We start from the raw sequence: 19,772 nt of genomic DNA on the forward strand, positions 1-19,772 counted from the left end.
AGTTTTTATGGCAATCAATCAATCTATCTATATTTATTGAATTCATACACCACAGCAAGCACTCTGCTAAGTCCTGGGAATACTACTGTGAAACAGCCAGAGATTTACAGACTTACCAGGGAATACAGACAAGTCACCAGTCAATTATAACATAGTTATATCAGTACTAAGATGAAGGCAGTAAAAGGTACTCTGGGAGTATTTAAGAGGAAATACCTAACCCATTTTACAGATCAGGAAACTGAGACTTAGGTCAACTAAATTGTGCTCAAGGTCACACAGCTGAAGAGTCAGAGGAAGGCACTGTAATCAAGTTTCCTAACATCAGATATCCCACACATATAACCAGCAGGCATATTACTGCCTATACATTAAAAGTCTTCCCCATTTAAAATAACCGTATTTATTTTACAGCCTTAAATTATTCTCTAAACTTACCCAAGTGGCAATGCATAGGTTTCTTCTTGACTGAAATCTGTAAGCATAAGGTATTTTTGTTTTAAATTCATTGTTCTTCTCCTTGTGTGCTCAAAAGTTTTCCAAATTGAGACTGAGGAGCAAAGAATCTAATGATACTGTAATATCTGCTTTGTACGGCAGAGATTTGTTCCATGGGACTATTATGTATCAAGGGAGTGTCACCAACATGGCATGTATTACGGGAAATATATTTGGATCTCAGTTCTGGTAGTGTAAATGGGATTTCCTAAGGAAGAATAGCTATTTTTATTTTGAGAAAGCATACTTTTAACTAAATATGCATCATAGGAGGGGGCACACATAGAGAAAGGAGACTCCTGTCTGGCCATCTATGGTAGTCAGCCAAACCCTATTGACAAATTGGAAGACATAGGTTCTCACCATATCACCTCAAAACCTAGAGGTCTGGTAGCTTTTATTCCCAATTGGCATGACCTAAATGTCAAGTCCAGATGCCAGTTATGACACCCTTCTGCACTTGTCTCATTCCTATTATACCAACATGGACTGCTTTGGTTATTTTGAAAGATTTTATCCTGATTTCTCCTTTAATTTTACATCAAAAACATGGATCAGTAGACATGATAGTGCATTCATTTCAGTTGTGTTGACTTTTCTGTATGTCATTGATATTCATACTCACTATGTTTAGTACATGTAAGTTCTGTATTATTGAGATCTGTGCTCAAAGTTTTATTTGGTTTAAAAAACAGTCATGCATGACCCAATCTCATCTGACATGGAAACTACAGACAAGATTCCTGAGTGGCTGATTCTGTAAGAGGAGTTACATAGGAGGCCAAGGAGGGAGGGCAAACAATGATGCAGCTGGACTGCAGCTTCAGGGAAAGGGGAAAAGGGGAAAAGGGGAAATATGGTTTGAATATTTCATTTCTGCAACTGGTAATTCAAGTGGCTTGCATTTTTTATCTTGTTTGATGACTTGTTATTTGTCAGAAGAATGAGTACCTTTGGAGAAAAGTTTTCAAAGGAGTAAATGGATTCCTTAGAGTGTATGACCAAAAGAAGACTGAACACTTGCCATGTGGAGCACGGTGTCTCTGTGAGGATCAGTTGATTGAAACCAAGGAACCAAGACTCAAACAAGATAGCTCTGGAAGGAAAGTGGCTGTAAGGATACATGAGGACTCAGTATTAAAATCTCATCCTTATTGGGTGAGCCCTGGGGTACAGATCACAGAAATTCCTGCTCTTAAGTCTCCTGTGGCTCTCTTGGGCCCAAATCTGCTCTTCACTGGACCTACATCACTTCCTTAAGAGTCTATCCTCCATCTGACTCCAATGCACCCTTGTGAGCTTCTGCCACAGCTTGCTTTCTGCTCATAAAGGGAACCAATCTTTATATGGGAACTGGCTCTTGTATAAAAGCCAGCACCATTGTGTGCTGTGCTTGCTTCCCAGAGGAACTGTCTCCATCCAGTGTCTGAATCCCTACAAATAATATCCAGTCTAAGATTCTCATGGGAGACTGAAGGACTTGGTTCAAATTAGGGAACCCATGGAGATGGTTTGGGGAAGAGGTTGGAAACATGGGCTTTGTATTCCAATCCTGGATCATCTTAACCTCTTTTTTACTCAGTCTTGCATGGATATAATAAGAATAATAGTAGTACTTTTTCATGGGTACTGAAGGAGAAAGCACATTTTCCAGGGTCTGGTACATAAAAGGTACCCCAAACTGTTGGAATATGACTTATGCTTATGCACAACAATACCCACAAAACACAAGGACATCTTACAGATCAAGATTGTCAACTTCTTCTTCCCCCCTTCATATCTTCAGGAATTCATTAAGAATTCAATCACTTACATGCATCTAATATAAGTCATTTTCCATTGTTACTGCTTACCTGGGTCTTCCAGTTTCGTGGAATTGAAGATGTTCATTAGCTGCTCCTCAACAAAGCATGAAGCCTACTGGCTTTTCCTATAGCTCTTGGAAGGCTGTGTGTTCAAGGTCTTTAATTCTCCTACAGTTGAGCAGAACCCAGTGAAAACAGCTTATGATGGTGGCTTGTATGTGACACAAACCAGCTCTCTTAGGCAGTGGGGTAATCTTTCATTTCTTTATGCCAATATCTTAATAAATTTCACAGACAATACCCCAATTGATGCAACTTTAATAGGATCTCTAAAGCTGATCAAATCATAAATCTACAGAGAGTAGGAGCAGAGGGAAGTTGTAGGTCTCATCAAGCTTTTGAGTTTGTGTCCAAATTTTTTAATGAGATAAAATTCACATAATAGAAAATTCACCATTTAAAAGTACAAAGTTTTTAGTATAGTCAGGATGTTGTACAACCACCACCACTATCTAATTCCAGAACATTTACACCATCACAAAAAGAAAAACTTTAAACAACCCTTTCAATCTTATTTGCCTTCAAGACAGCTCTGATATTTATAATCCCATTAACAATTTATCACCTTTTTTGTATATATATTTCACAATAAGGAAATGGAACTATGGCACTGTAACTCATAACATTTTTGGAAATTTCCTATATAACTACTCGTTAAATCATGCTTTGAAAGATATTACCTTTTTTCATATATGTTATACTTCACAATAAAGAAATAACTGAAACTGTGGAATTGTAACCCATAATATTCTTTGAAATTTGCTCTCTAATTACTTCTTAAATTATACTTGGAAAGTTATCACTTTTATGTATATATGTTATTTTCTATAATAAATAATATGATAATAGAAGAAATCCTGTACCTGTCAGCAGTCATTCCCAATTCCCCTCTGTCCACATTTCTTGGAAACCACTAATCTACTTTCTGTCCTGACTGATTTGCCTATTCTGGACATTTCATACAAATAGAATCATACAATACATGGCCTTTTGTGTCTACCATTTTTCACTTAGCATAACATTTTCAAGGTTCATCTGTATTGTATCATGGATGTACTTCATTCCTTTTAATGACTGAATAATATTCCACTGTGTGGGTATATCCCATTTTGTTTATTTATTCATCAGTTGATGGATGTTTGGTTTATTTCTACTTTGGGGCTATTGTGAATAATGCTGCTATTAACATTCATGTAAAGGTTTTGGTGTGAACATATGTTTTCAATTTTCTTGAATACATACCTACAAGTGGAATTGCTGGGTCATATGGTAACTCTATGTTTAAATTTGAATAACTGACAAACTGTTTTAAATAGTGGCTGCACCATTTTTTCCCATGAGCAATATGTGGGTGTTCAGATTTCTCCATCTCTTCACCAATAATTGTTATTTTCCATTTAAAAAGTTATAGCTATCCTAGTGGGTGTGAAGTGGTATCTCATTGTAGTATTGCTTTGCATTTTACTGATAACTAATGCAGTTGAGCATATTTTGATAGACCTATTGACCATTTGTATATATTTCTAGGAGAAATATCTATTTAAATACTTTGACCATATTTTGATTGGACTGTTAATCTTTTTATTGTTAAGTATTAAAAGTTATCTATATATTCTGGATAATAGATCCTTACCAGAGATATGATTTGCCAATACTTTATACCATTATGTGGATTATATTTTCACTTTTTTTTATGGTGCTCTTTGAAGAACAACAGTTTCTAATTTGGATGAACTTATATTGACCTATTTTTTCTTATGTCTGTTGTGCTTTTGGTGTCATATCTAAGAAACTATTGACTAATCCAAGATCACAAAGATTTACACCAAACTGTTGCCTTATATAAGATCTTAAAGATTTACGTCTATATTTTCTTCTAAAAGTTTTATACTTTTAGCTTTACATTTAGCTATTTGATCCTTTTGATTTAATTTTGTTTATGGTGTGAGATTGGGGTTCAAATTCATTCTTTTCTCATGGATATCCCCCTGTCCTAGCACCATTTGTTGAAAAGACTATTCTTTCCCACATTGAATGGTCATTGCACCCTTGTCAAAAATCAATTGACCATATATATACTGGTTTATTTTTAGAGTTTTGATTCTATTTCATTGATGTATAGGTCTATCCTTATGTCAGTTCCACACTGTCCTCATTATTCCAAATTTATAATATTTGATATTCAGAAGTGTGAGCCCTCCAGTTTTGTTGTATCCCTTTTCAAGATTTTTTTGGCTACTTGGGGTCTCTTGCATTTCCATATGGATTTAAGAATCAGTCTGTCCATTTCTATAAAAAGGCTGTTGGAATTTTGTTAGGGATCCCATTGAATGTGGCAATCAATTTGGGGAGTGTTGCCATCTTAACAATATTAAGTCCTCCAAACCATGAACGTGGTATGTCTTTCCATTTATTTAGGTCTTGTTTAATTTTTCAATGATGTTTTGTACTTCTCACTGTGCAAGTCTTACACTTCTTTCATTAAATTTCTTCCTACCTATTTAATTTTTTGTAATCTATTGTAAATGGAACTCTTTTGCAATTTCATTTTCAGCCTCTTCATTGCTAGTATATAGAAATAAAATTGACTTTAGTGATTTGATTTTGTCCCTGCAACCTTGCTCAATGTATGTTTTAGTTCTAATAGGTTTTAATGGAATACTAAGGAGTTTCTATTTGCAAGACCATGTCATGTGCAAATAGAGATAATTTTATTATTTCCTTTCCAATCTGGATGTTTTATTTCTTTTTCTTGTCTAATTACCCTGGTTAGAACTCCCAGTGTAATGTTGATGGGAAGAAGTGAGAAAAGACATCTTTGAATTTTTCCTGATCGTAGAGAAGAAGCAGCCAATCTTTTGCTATTATGTATGATGTTTAGCTGTGGGTTTTTCATGGATATTCTTTATCAGCTAGGGGAAATTTCCCTCTGTTCTTTTTTCAAATGCAATTTTATCGAGATATACTCACACACCATATAATCCATCCAAAGTATACAATCAGTGGCTCACAGTATCATCATATAGCTGTGCATTCATTGCCACAATCAATTTTTGAGCATTTTCATTGCTCCAAAATAAAGAAAAATATATTTAAAGTAAATAAATGAAAGAGAACATCCAAACCATTCCATATGCCTTATTTCCCCCTATTATTTATATATTTTTGTCATTAATTTACTACTCATATTTCCATACAGTGGTTAAAGGGACTGTTAGTCACCAGGTTTTCACTATCACACAGTCACATCATAAAAGCTATATAGTTATACAATTATCACCAAGAATCAAGTCCACTGGATTACCATTTAATAGATTCAGGTAATTCCTTCTAGCTATTCAAATACACTAGAAACTAAGAAGGAATATCTGTATGATGCATAAGAATAACCTCCAGATTGACCGACCTCTTGACTATTTGATATCTCTCAGCCACTGAAGCTTTATTTTGTTTCATTTCTTTTCCTTCTTTTGGTCAAGATGGCATTCTCAACCCCATGATACCAGGCATAGGTTCATCCCTGGGAGTCCTGTCCCTTGTAGCCAGGGAGACTTACACCCCTGGAAGTCATGACCCATGTAGGGGGGAGGGTAGTGAGTTTATTTGCAGATATGACTGAAAGAAAGAGGCCACGACTGAGCAACAAAAGATGTTCTCTGGGGGTGACTCTTAGGCATAATTATTAGTAGGCTTATTTTCTTCTTTGCAAGAATAAGCTTCATAAGATCAAGCCAAAAGATTGAGGGCTTGACTTATTAAATTGGGATTCCCTAATACTTGTAGGAATATCAGAAATTCTCCAGGTGAGGGAGTTTAATATTTCCACATTTTTTCCCCAGTCCTTCCAGTGGGCTTTGCAAATACTTTTTAATTTTCTGCTCATAGTACTCTGGGGTGCATCAGGGTATCATATAAACCTGTACAGAATAACAAGATCTCATTCCTCATTCTAGGTTCCATGAAACCATGTTGTTTAATTAAACTGACCATACAGGTTATATTAGAAAGTGTGCTCCAGAGAAGAATATAAATTATGTACCAAATAAACTTCACTTAAATAATAGTCAGAACTCAGGAATAGTTGTGACTGTTGTAGGAGCTTACAATCTATGAACCTTTACAACAAGCCTCATTGAACTCTCTGCACTCCTGCATCATCAGTTGCCCAATCTCTGTCCACATTCAATCCCCTGGTACCTATGCTCGCAAATTCAATTATCAGCATTTGCTCATTATAGTAATTTTAATGCATTTTTATTGTAAACTTTAACATATATACATAACAGTGATAACTTTCAAAGTACAATTTAACAAATAGAGAACAAATTTCAAAGAATGTCATGGGTCACAGTTCCACAACTTCAGCTATTTCCATTATTGTAAAATATAACATACATGCAGAAAGGTGTTAACTTTCAATGTATAACTCATCAAGCAGTCATATAGGTAATTTAAAAAATTGTTATGGGTTACAGTTCCACAGTTTCAGTTCTTTCCTTGTTATGCAATATAGGGTATATACAGAAAGGTGAAGGCTTTCAAAGCATAATTAAATGAGTGGCTATAGAGCAAATTTCAAAGGATGCTGTAGGGTACAGTTCCACCATGTCATTACCTCCTTCCAGCTATTCCAACACCTCAACATCTCTCTCTATATATATATATAATATATATATATACACACATATATACATATGTATACATATATAAAGTTTCAGCATTCACAGACCTTTGTTAAATCTTATCTTGTTTGTTATTACCCTTACCTCTCACTTAATCTCTTTCTCCATATTCAGGAGTGTCTAGGCAGTGAGCACCCTAACTTGTTCATATTGAAAGGCCGTACCTATAGTAATTTTATACTAGAAAGGCCTTAAAATATTTGTCCTTAAGTTTCTGGCTTATTTCATTCAACAAAATGTCCTGAAGTATCATTCATGTAGTTGGATGTCTCAGAAATTCATTCCTTCTTGCAGCCAGCTCAGTATTCCTTTTTATGTATACACCACAGTTTGCCTTTCAGCTCACTCATGGATGTACCCTTAGACTGCCTCCATTCATTGCTAATTATGAATACTGCTGCCATAAGCACCAGTGTGTAAATGTCTATTCATGTCCCTGCTTTCAGTTCTTCCAAGCATATACCAAAATAATGGGTTGCAGGATTATATGTCAACCCCATACTTAGCCTCTAGTGGAACAACCACACTGTCCTCGGCTGCACCATTCTACTTCCCTACTGTATTAGTTAGGGTTCTCCTTGGAAACAGAATCAATGAGAGATGTCTCTGATTATCAAATTGTAAAAGTGACTCACGCAACTGCGGGAGCGCACGAGTCCAAATTCTGCAGAGCCGTCAACAAGCTGTCAACTCCAAGGAAGACATCCGACGAACTCCTCGGGAAACGAACCGACAACTTTGACGAACTCCTCAGGAAACGAACCGGCAACTTCGATGAGCTCCCCAGGAAATGCTTCACTGAGCAGCAGAAGAAGAAGTGAAGGTTCTCTAACCGTCTGGTTTATAAGCCTCCAACTGATCACCTGGACCAAATCCAGCCAATTGCATTCTCTCATTGTGGAAGGCACGCCCCTTGATGAGTCATCAGTCAGCTGCAGTCAATTGACTGATGATCCAACAAACCGGCTGATCACCCGGACCAAATCCAGCCAATTGCATTCTCTCACTGTGGAAGCACGCCCCTTGATGAGTCATCAGTCAGCTGCAGTCAATTGACTGATGATCTGACAAACCAGCCTGTTGGTTTATTAACCAGCCTCAAATATCCTCACAGCAATCGTCAGGCCAGTGCCCGCTTGACCAGACAGCTAGGCCACCTAGCCAAGTCGACACATGAACCCAACCATCACACCTACCAACAGTGAATAGGTTTCCTCTCTATCCACATCTTCTCTAGCACTTGTGTCTTTGTTTATTTTTTAAACAGTTTTATTTGCACACCATGCAATCCATTCTGAGTGAACAATCAATAGATCCCAGTATAATCACATAATTATGCTTTCACCACCACAATAAATATGAGAATGTTTCCATTTCTCCCACAAAAAAAGACTAAGAAGAAGAAAAAAAGAAAAAATAAAAGAATAAAAAGTAAAATAAAAAAGAGACAACAAGAATCCCATACCCCTCCTTTATATCCCCTTCTGTTGACATTAGCATTGGTGTATTGCCTTTGTTGCAATTAATGGAAGAATATTACAATGTTACTGTTAACTATAGAGCCTAGTTTTCATTGATTATATTTTTCTCATATACCATCCCATTTTCAACACCTTGCAATATTTACATTCACTTGTTCTCCCTCATGTAAAAACTTTCTTGTATTCCTACATTTAATCACCATCGTCTACTCTAGCTTTTGCTAAATTATACAGTCCCAGTTTTATCTTCTATATCTCTTTCTGATGTCATACATGCCCCTAGCCTTCCTCTTTGAACAGTACTCACACTCAGCTTTGTTCATTATACTTACAATATTGTGCTACTAATGTGCTACACATACTAATGTGCTATCCATTTCTGAGTCTTTACAATGAAACTTGTTGAACATTCTGAACTCCTTCAGCATTAATTGCCCTATCTCTACCCTCTTTCTACCTCCTGATAATCTGTGTTGTTAACTTGAACTTGCAAAGTTAATGTATTTTAGTTAGTTCATATTAGTGAGGCCATGCAGTATTTGTCCTTTTGTTTCTGGCTAATTTTGCACAACATAATATTCTGAAGGTCCATCCATGTTGTTGTAGATGTCATGATTTTATTCTGTCTTACAGCTGCATAGTATTCCATCATATGTATATACCACAGTTTCTTTATCCATTCATCCATTGATGGAGATTTGGGCTGTTTCCATCTCTTGGCAATTGTGAATAATGCTGCTGTAAACATTGGTGTACAAATGTCCTTTTGTGTCCTAACCTTCAGTTCCTCCAAGTATATACCTAGTATTGGGATTGCTGGATCATACAGCAATTCTATACTTAGTTTCCTGAGGAACTGCCAAACTGCCTTCCAGAGTGGATGTACCACCAATAGTGAATAAGTGTACCTCTTTCTCCATATCCTCTCCAGCACTTGTAGTTTTCTGTTTTTTTTGTTAATGGCCATTCTAGTAGGTGTGAGACGATATCTCATTGTGGTTTTGATTTGCATTTCCCTAATAGCTAGTGAAGTTCAGCATCTTTTCATATGTTTTTGAGCTATTTGTATTTCCTCTTCAGAAAATTGTCTGTCCATGTTTTTTGCTCATTTTAAAATATTGGTTGTTTATCTTTTTGTTGTACTGTAAGATCTGTTTATATTTCCTGATATTAAACTCTTATCTGATATGGGATTTTCAAATATTATCTCCCATTGCACAGACTGCCTTTTTATTTTCCTGACAAAGTCACTTGATGCACAAAAGGTTTCAATTTTGAGGAGATCCCATTTATCTATTTCTTCTTTCATTGTTTGCACTCTGGGTGTAAGGTTTAGAAAACCACCTCCCATCATAAGATCTTTAAGATATTATTCTACATTTTCTTCTAAATGTGTTATGGTCTTAGCTGTAATGTTTAGGACTTTGATCAATTTTCAGTTAATTTTTGAATAAGGTGTGAGATAAGGGTCCACTTTCATTCTTCTGGATGTGGATATTCACCATTTGGTGAAGAGGCTGCTCTGTCCCAGTTGAGTTGACTTGACTGCCTTGTCAAATATCAATTCTCTGTAGATGAGATGGTCTGTTTCTGAACAGTCAATTCAATTCCATTGGTCAAAATACCTATCTTTATGCCAGTACCATGGTGTTTTGACCATTGTAACTTTGTAATATGTTTTAAAGTCAGGTAGTATGAGACCTCTCATTTCATTTTTCTTTCTCATGGTAGTTTTAGCTATTCAGGGCACCCTGCCATCCCAAATAAATTTGATTATTGGTTTTTCTATTTCTTCAAAGTAAGTTGTTGGGATTTTAATGGGTATTGCACTGGATCTATATATTAATTTGAGTAGAATTTTCTTAAGTATATTTACTATTCCAATCCATGAACACGGTATGGCCTTCCATTTATTGAGGTCCTCCATGATTTCTTTTAGCAATTTCTTGTAGTTTTCTGTGTATAGATCTTTTTTGTCCGTAGTAAAATTTATTCCAAATATTTTATTCTTTTGGTTGCTATTGTAAATGGAACTTTTTTCATTATTTCCTCTTCAGATTGCTCCTTACTAGTGTATAGAACTTCCAGCACAATGTTGAATAACAATGGTGACAGTGGGCATCCTTGTCTTGTTCCTGATCTTAAATGGAAAGCTTTCAGTCTTTTCCCATTGAGTATGATGTTAGCTGTGGGTTTTTCATATACTTCCTTTATCATGTTGAGGAAGTTTCCTTCTATTCCTATCATTTGAAGTGTTTTCATCAAGAATGGATGTTGAATTTTGTCAAATGCCTTTTCTGCATCAATTGAGATAATTATGTGGTTTTTCCTCTTTAGTTTACTGATTTGGTGTATTATGTTAATTGATTTTCTCGTGTTGAACCATCCTTGCATAGCTGGAATAAAACCCACTTGGTCATGGTCCATAATTCTTTTAATGTGGTACTGGATTCAATTTGCAAATATTGTTTTGAGGATTTTTGCATCTATATTCATTAAACGATTGGTCTGTAATTTTCTTTTCTCATAGTATCTATGTCTGGCTTTGGTGTTAGGGTGATTTGGCTTCATAGAATGAGTTAGGTAGCTTTCCCTCCTCTTCAATTTTTTGGAGAGTTTGAGCAGGATTTGTACTCATTATTTTTTGAATGCTTGGTATAAATTCTTCCTTGACACACTTGTTTAAGAATGTGTTGTTTAGCCTCCATATATCTGTGAAATTTCCAGCACTCTGCCTGTTATTGATTTCTAACTTCATTCCATTATTATCTGAGAAAGTTTTTTTTATATAAATTCAATCTTTTTAAATTAAGTGACTTGTGATGTGATCCAACATGTGTTCAGTTCTGGAGTATGATCCATGAGCACTTCAGAAAAAATTTATATCCTGCTGTTGTTGAGTGCAATGTTCTTTAAATATCTGACAAGTCTAGGTCATTTATCATTTTATTCAAAATCTCTGTTTCTTTATTGATCTTCTGTCTGGATGTTCTATCAATCAATGAGAGTGGTGTATTGAAGTCTCCAACTACTATTGTGGAAATGTCTACTTCTCCTTTCAGTTTTGTCAGTGTTTTCCTCATTTATTTGGAGCACTTTGGCTCAATGCATAGATATTTATGATTGCTATGCCTTCTTAGTGGATTTCCCCTTTTATTGATACATAATGTCCTTCTTTGTCTCTTTTAGTTGTTTTACATTTGAAGTCTCCTTTGTCTAATATTAGTATAGCTACCCCTACTCTTTTCTGGTTGTTGTTTGCAGGAAATATCTTTTGCCAACCTTTCCCTTTCAACCTGTTTTTTGTCCTTGTGTCTTATGCAAGTCTTGTGGACAGCATGTAGATGAATCCTGTTTTTTAATCCACTCCACCAATCTGTGTTTTTATTGGGGAATTTAATCATTAACATTTAATGTGATTACTGTAAAGTCATTACTTTCTTTAAACATTTTTTCCTTTTGGATTTCACATGTCAGATCTTATTTTTTTTTTCTTTCTTTTTACCCTTCTAGTTACCTTTACTGCTAATCTTCATTTCTACACTCCTCTCTAAACCTCTATTATATTTTCCTATCTGTCTGTAGTGCTCCCTTTAGTATTTCTTGCATAGCAGGTCTCCTGTCCAAGAGCTCTCTCAGTGTCTGTTTATCTGTAAATATTTTAAACAGTCCCTCATTTTTTTATAATAAATTTTATTTTGAAATAAGTTCAATCTTACAGGAACAGTTGCAAAAACAGCACAAATCCCATACATAGAACTCCATCATACCCTGACCCCCCTCCCCCGATACCCCGATCCATCACCTTTAAGATCCTGTCACACCACTGTCTCTTTCTTTCCCTTCCTCTCTCCCTCCCTCCCTCCCTCCCACCCATCATCTATTGCTCTGTCCTCTGAACATATGAGAGCAAGCTGCACATATCTTTGAACAGGCAATATAATTCACATATACCTTTCCCATGGACAAGAACATTATTTTAGGCAATCTCATTAAATGCAGCTAAGAAGTTCAAGAAATTCAACATTGATATAAAGCTTACATTCTATATTTCCCTTTTTTTTTTCTTGTGTCCCATCTGTGTCCCTTTGAGCCTCCTCTCTTCCGACCTCAGATCCCATCCAGGATCATCCTTGGCATTCAATTGTCATCTATTTAGACTGTCTTATTTTTTTTTTCAATTGTGGAAAGATATATATAGCCTAAATCTTCCTATTCCACCCCTCCCTAGCATTCCATTAGTGGGATTAATCACATTTAGAATGTTGCAATGCTATCACCTTCCAACCATCCATTTCTAGAAGTTTCCCTTCACCCCAAACAAAAATCCTACTCTCATTTCTTAACTCCCCATTGCCCCTTCCCCCACTTCTTGGAACCCCTACCCTACTTTTCATCTCTTTGGTCATATTTTCTGATACTTTCTTTGTGTTTACCATGGGGCTTAAATTTAACATCTTAAATCTATAACAATCTTGTCTTTCTTTGATACCAACTTAACTTCAATAGGACACATAAACTGTGTTCCTATACTCCTCCATTCCCCCACCTTTATGTAGTTCTTGTCAAAAATTACATATTTTACATTGAGTCCAAAACCACGGATTTATCATTACAGTTTATGTATTTTAGATCCTGTAGGAAGTAAATAGTGGAGTTAAAAATCAACAATACAGTAGTATTGGTCTTTATATTTACCATGTGATCTTTACTGGAAATCTTTATTTCTTCATGTGGTTTCAGTCAATTGTTTAGTGTCCCTTCCTTTCAGCCTGCTTAGGACTGATCTACTGGTGATGAAGTCCCTCAGCTTTTGATTATCCAGGAATGTTTTCATCTCCCCCTCATTTTTATCCTTCAGGTGTTTGTGAATTCTCCAAGTCTCTGATGGCTATTGACTTCTATTTGTATTCCACTGTGGTCAGAGAATGTGCTTTGAACAAATTCATTTTTTTTATTTTTTATTTTATTGAGGCTTGTTTTTCTGTCGCTGCATACAGTCCATTCTGGAGAAAGATCCGTGATCACTAGTGAAGAACGTGTGTCCCAGTGACCTGGGATGTAATATTCTATATATGTCTGTTACAAGTCTCTATATCTCTCTCTCATTTCTTTGTTTCTCTGTCAGTAGGGCTCGCTTTAGTAGCTGAAGTAGGGCAGGTCTTTTATTAGCAAACTCAGCATTTGTTTGTCTGTGAAAAATTTAAGCTCTCCCTCAAATTTGAAGGAGAGTTTTGTTGGATAAAGTATTCTTGGTTGGAAATTTTTCTCTCTCAGAATTTTAAATATGTCATGCCACTGCCTTCTCACCTCCATGGTGGCTGCTGAGTAGTCATTACTTAGTCTTATGTTGTTTCCTTTGTATGTGGTGAATTGCTTTTCTCTTGCTGCTTTCAGAACTTGCTCCTTCTCTTCAGTATTTGACAGTCTGATCAGACTATGTCTTGGAGTGGGTTTGTTTGAATTTATTCTATTTGGAGTTCGCTGGGCATTTATGCTTTGTGTATTTATATTGTGTAGAAGGTTTGGGAAGTTTTCCCCAACAATTTCTTTGAATACTCTTTCTAGACCTTTACCCTTCTCTTCCCCTTCTGGGACACCAATGAGTCTTAAATTTGGACGTTTTATTTTATCTATCATATCCCTGAGATCCATTTCAATTTTTTCAATTTTTTCCCCCATTCTTTCTTTTGTTCTTTCATTTTCTGTTCTGTGCTCCTCGAGGAGGCTGAGTTGCTGTTCAACTTCCTCTAATCTTGTATTATGAGTATCCAGAGTCTTTTTAATTTGGCCTACAGTTTCTTTAATTTCCATAAGATCTTCTATTTTTTTATTTACTCTTGCAATATCTTCTTTATGCTCCTCTAGGTTCTTCTTTATGTCTTTTATATTCTGTGCCATGCTCTTCCTCAAGTCTTTTATATCCCATGCCATGCTCTCATTGCCTGTCTGTAGTTCTTTGATTAATTCTGCCAGGAACTGTGTGTCTTCGGATCTTTTGATTTGAGTGTTTGGGTCTGGGTTCTCCATGTCGTCTGGTTTTATCATATGCTTTAAGATTTTCTGTTGTTTTTGGCCTCTTGGCATTTGCTTTACTTGATCTTTAATTTGTTAGAATTGCAGCTTGGTGACATACACTTTCTCTAACTAACCAGCAGATGGTGTCCGTGAGTCACTTATTCCCCTCAAGTCAGTTCTCCCCAACTTTGTGGTGTGTGGGGATCTGATTCTTTTGGGGTCCAATTGGTGAACTTAATTTGGGTGTGTTGTCAGTGCTGTCTGCCCTCAACGAGGGGCGTGTGCCTGAGTGGTTAGGGAGGAAGGGCAGGTTTAATAATCAAACCTCCCAGGTGTTCCCGGAGATTTAAGGCTGTTCTCTGCCACTGACACAAAAGTCCTTGGTATTGGCGTAAGTTCCCTGGGATTTCTGAGTGGTTCCCCCCTCCCTGCTGTGCTTTTCCAGGACCTCTGCTGAAGGAGGGAGGGCTGTGCCACGTCACAAGTGAGCGCCAGCCTCCAGGGAAGCCCTGGGCCACCGGGCTGTGTAGGGGCGTTCCCAGCCCGCTTCAAAGATGGTTGAATGGGACGCGTTAACTTCCCCCTTTCCACACAGCTCTGCTCTCCCAGCTCCGGGACAATCAGCCGTGGGTGTATTCAAGGCCACTGTCTATGGCTGATATTGTGTCATGTGAGTGGTGCTGCGGGAAAGACTCCCTGTCAGGCTGGGTTTCTTGGCTTGGCTCTGTGCTGTGTGTTCAGCCCCAGGCAGGAGTAGCCCCACCCGCTGGGGAGATGGTTGCAAGTCGTACATCTCCCCTTTGCTCCCCTGGACCCGAGACAATCAGCAGTGGGTGTGGGAAGGGGTATCCTCCACCCCAGACACCGAGGCATTAGTCCAGACCACTCCCGTCTTATCTGCAGCTGTTCCCAGGCTTCTTTTTTTTTTTTTTAAAAAACACCAACCCACCATTTCCCCACACCGCAGCATGGCTGAGGGACTCAGCTGACTCACTCACTCATTTCAGAATGCAGACTCTTGGTTTCACCAAATGCACATTCCCTGTGGCTTTAGCAGAACTTGTCCGGCTGGTGCTATTCTGGAAGTGGTGTTCTAGGTCACTTTCCGGTTTTTTATCTAGTGTTTTCCACGGAGGTGTTTTTTCCTCTGTCTAACCTAGCCACCATCTTAGGTTCCTCCAGTCCCTCATTTTTGAAGGACAGTTTTGCTGGATATAGGATTCTTGGTTGGCAGTTTTTCTCTTTCAGTATCTTGAATATATCATACCACTGCCTTCTTGCCTCCATGGTTTCTGCTGAGAGATCCACACTTATTCTTATCAAGTTTCCCTTATATATGATGGATCACTTTACTCTTGCTGCTTTCAGCATTCTTTGTCTTTGACATTTGACAGTCTGATTAGTAAGTGTCTTGGAGTAGGTCCATTTAGATCAATTCTGTTTGGGATACCCTGTGCTTCTTGGACCTGTGATTTTATATCTTTCATAAGAGTTGGGAAATTTTCATTAATTATTTCCTCTATTATTCTTTCTGCCCCTTTTCCCTTCTCTTCTCCTTCTGGGACACCTATAATACATATATTTGTGCATTTCATGTTGTCATTATTTTCCTGGGAACTTGCTCATATTTTTCCATTCTTTTTATCTGTTCTTTTGCGTGTATGATTTATGACGTCTTACCTTCTAGTTCACTAATCATTTCTTCCATCAATTCAAGTCTGCTATTGTATGTCTCCATTGTGTTTTTCATCTCTTCTATTGTGCCTTTCATCCCTATAAGTTCTGTCATTTCTTTCCAAGCTTGCAGATTCTTCTGTATGGATACCCTGTGTCTTCTTTTTATCCTTCACTGCTTTTGCCACATTTTCTTTCCAAGTCATTGATTTGATTTAGAAGCTTTGTTTGAACATCTTTATTTAATTGTTTCAACTTCTGTATCTCAGTTTAGGTGTTAGTTTCGCCCTTTGTCTGGGTCATATCTTCATATTTCCTGGTGTGACTCATGAATTTTTGCTGTCTAGGCATCTGATTTTCTTGGTTAGTGTATTCTGGAAGTTATTTTCTCTCTTTTGCTTATGGTTTTCTAGTTGTTTGTCTTTGATCTCTGTTTTTTGTTTCTCTCACCAGCCAGTTGTCAGATTACCTCTGCCTCCAAGTATCTCCACAAAAATCAGGCACCCACAGCAGCCTGCCTCAGGTATGGGAGGAAGGTGCTGGGCACCCCAGCAAGTTCACTGTATGTGGTAAAAAAAGTCTGCTTGCTTCCAGTGGTGTTCTGTTTTTTGCTCACCAGAAAGTCCTGGTTTGTTTTAGAATCCTGCTTTAATAGTTGGATCATCCTTATTTCTCAACCAAAACCCTGCCAGGTTTCTGTGCAGGGGGTGTAGGCCAGCTCCTGGTCTTAAGAAGTGGCCTGGAGAATCTTTTTTTGGTCTTTTAATTCCTTGCAACTTCCATTCTGTCCAGCAGATGGCACTGTTCACTAACTTAATTGTCCTCAAAAGCTGCTTTGCCTCTGAGCACAGGCTGTATCTGTACAGGTGAGCTGAAACTGCAGGATTGCTGTGTCCTCACTTTGTTGGACAAAATCTGGCTTGATGGGGGACTGTGTCCATCACTCCACCTGTGACAGAGGACTCCCCCAGCTGACCCAGTCCTCCAGTCATCCCCCAGGCAATGAAAGGCTGGCCACTGCTTCTTCCTTCAAAGATGGGGGAAGGGCTTTTGGACCCAGGGCTGAAAACACAGTCTCTGTCCATGTTTTCTTAGAATCTTCATCCCTCACTGACCTGGGCCTTGAAATGTCCCCGCCTCTCCCCCAGTTTTAAAATGGTGGGGCTGTATCTCACTGGCTGTGAGAATTTTTATAGTCTGTGTCCACAGTGGGAGGGGTCCCATCTGCTGTTTCTGTGCTTTTCCTGTGCTGAGACTGAGTGAGGGTGAGGGGAGAGGATGAGCTGGTCCTGGAAAGAAGATTCCTACTGATATTTTTTCTCTTTCTTCAATTTGGTATCTGCAGGGTCCTTTTCCAGTCTATAGCCTCCTCCAAATCTCTGAACAATTGAGAATTGTCCCTTTATTTTCATTGAATCTCAAGGGAAGTTTTCAGTAGCTGTTTACTTCACCATGTTGATGACATCACTCCAGGTCCTACTGCTTTTAAATAGCCTTATCCTTGATTTGGTGCTTACCTGGTTACTGCAGTCCTTTAACTGTTTTCTGGCACTTTGAGAAAGAAGTTTTTGACAGTTTTTGCTGGTTGTTCAAAGCTTCAGTAGGGGACAGAGCCCTGAAGCATCTCACTCCACCATTCTGATCTCCAATATTCTTAATTTGAGTGTTTTTATTTTGAAAGACTGTTGGATTTTTTCAAATGCTTTTTATGTTTCAACTGAGATGTCCATATGGGTTTTGTTCTTTATTTATAATACAGTGTATTACATTGATTTTCATATGTTGAACCAAACTTGCATTCCTGCAAAAAATCTAACTTAATCATGGTGTATAATCATTTTAATATGCTGCTGCATGGATGGCTAGGGTTTTGTTGAGGAATATTGCATTTATATTTATAAGAGGTATTTGTATTTTTTTTCCTTGTGCTGTCTTTGACTTTGGAATTGGGTAAGGCAGGCCTCATAGAATGCACTATGAAGTATTCTCTCCTTTTCTATTTTATGGAATGGTTTGTGAGAAATTGGTTTTAATTCTTTAAATGTTTGGTAGAATTCACCAGTGAAGCCATCTGTTTCTGGTCTCTTTGTTGGCAGGTCTAATAGTGATGAATGCTTTCATTATTACTCACCTGGAAATGTCTTAATTTCTATTTCATTTTTGAAGGATAGTTTTACTGGATGTAAAATTCTTGGTTAACAGTTTTTTTTCCCTTTCAGCATTTTGAATATGTTTTCCAACTGCCTTCTGGCCTCCATGCTTTCTGATGAGAAATAAGCTGTTAATCTTATTGAGGATAATTTGCATGTGATGAGGCACTTGTCTCTTGCTCATTTCAAGATTCAGTCTTTGCCTTTCAGTTTTTGTTGTTTGTTTTGTTTAAAAAATAATCAATGACATGATAAAGTCAGAAGAAAATGTAGAAAGCTCTTCTGCTGAGATATGGCATTTCTACTCTTTGGCAGATTACCTGGAAGGTAAAGAATAATTTTTCCTATTTACAATCTCTTATTAAGAGCAGATCAATACTCCAAGAAAAATTTGTCATGTTAAAAGAGAGAAAACCAAATTCTGATTTTGCATTTATATGGTATTTGATACTAAACGAACCATATACTTTTTTTAAAAAAATCGTATGACTAAACCCATCAAAACGTAACCAGCTTTGGCAAAATTTTAACACATGTATTGTTTCTTTTCATATCCCCTCTCCATAAGCCTTCTAAAATTTCTACATACATTCAGTTTTTGTCCTTCACCACCTGCTTTCCCATTCTGTAACAACCAGTCATTTAACTTCAAGACAAAAATGTTCTCTTGTTTTCCCTTAATAAACAAAACTTTGTCTCATTATCTTGCATGCAAAGTTGAACCTCCTGGCCACTCTTGCTCCTAGCAGAATCTCATTCATGCTTATTAATTATAACTTTTAACTTTTTAATTAGAGAAATTTTAGGTTTTCAGAAAAATCATATAAAAATACAGCATTTCCATATTAAAAAATACAGCATTTCCATATACCCCCTATTATTAACACTTTGCATTAGTGTGGTACCTTTGTTAAAATTAATGAAAAAATATAAAAATATTATCATTTTAGTATTAACTATAGTACATAATTTACATTAGGATGTATTTTTTCTGAATATACCACTCTATTATTAACACCTTGCATTACTATGGTACATTTGCTACAATTCATGAAAGAGCATTTTTATTAATGTACTATTAAGTATGGTACATCATTTAAAAGTGTTCACTGTTGCACAGTCATATGTTTTATCTTACAATTTTTGTTTTAGTAAGATATATATAACCCAAAAATTTCCCTTTTAACCACATTCACATAGATAATTCAGTGCTGCTAATTGCACTCCCAATATTGTGCTACAAATACCACCATACATTCCAAAACTTTACAATCAATCCAAATAGAAATTCTGTACAAATTGAGCATTAGCTTCCCATTCCCTGCCTCCAACCCAGCTCTAGGTAAAATATATTTGAGATTATAATTCTGTGAGTTTACTTACAATTATTTCATATCAATGAAA

At 37.0% G+C, this 19,772-nt stretch overlaps 1 protein-coding gene across 2 annotated transcripts in view; it reads right to left on the reverse strand.

Moving 5' to 3' along the window:
- Positions 1-2,418: 2,418 nt before the first annotated feature.
- Positions 2,419-19,772, reverse strand: part of RBM41 (RNA binding motif protein 41) — a 204,971-nt gene continuing 187,617 nt past the window's right edge. Inside the window, exon 8 of one of the 2 annotated variants that reach the window (XR_005214517.1) lies at positions 2,419-2,471. The gene's annotated coding sequence lies outside the window, so the exon portion shown is untranslated. Of the gene's footprint in view, positions 2,472-18,407; positions 18,689-19,772 lie in introns of those variants that run through there. The other variant, XR_005214518.1, reaches the window with a different exon arrangement.

This window comes from Choloepus didactylus, chromosome X, assembly GCF_015220235.1.
Source record: "Choloepus didactylus isolate mChoDid1 chromosome X, mChoDid1.pri, whole genome shotgun sequence".
NCBI classification, from domain to species: Eukaryota; Metazoa; Chordata; class Mammalia; order Pilosa; family Megalonychidae; genus Choloepus; species Choloepus didactylus.